The sequence below is a fragment of the Sturnus vulgaris genome, chromosome 5 (genome assembly GCF_052056855.1).
Source record: "Sturnus vulgaris isolate bStuVul1 chromosome 5, bStuVul1.hap1, whole genome shotgun sequence".
Taxonomy (NCBI): Eukaryota; Metazoa; Chordata; class Aves; order Passeriformes; family Sturnidae; genus Sturnus; species Sturnus vulgaris.
Window position 1 is genome coordinate 17,443,758 of NC_142247.1, and position 351 is coordinate 17,444,108.

Here is a 351-nt window from a genome sequence, read left to right on the forward strand (position 1 = left end):
AAATATAATTAGGTGGGATGGCGAGACACATGGTATGGTGGCCTAAGAGCTGTTTGCTGAGGATATATTGCCAAATACTTAATGGTATTCTTTGGAATTTAACAAACTCTTCCATCTACTTGTCTAAGCAATCTGCAGCCTAAATGTATCTATTTAAATAATGGAGATGACAACAGAAAGCAAAAGAAGAAGAAAAAGTGGTGGATCTGCCAAGTATCTGCAACACATTCTATATTAAGAACAAGGAAACTATGAAGGATTCTATTCCGTATGGTGCCACATCATCTTTGTTCCAGTGTTTGGCAGTAAAATCTCAGTCCCTAAAAGCAGATGTCTTTGTGGCAATTATAT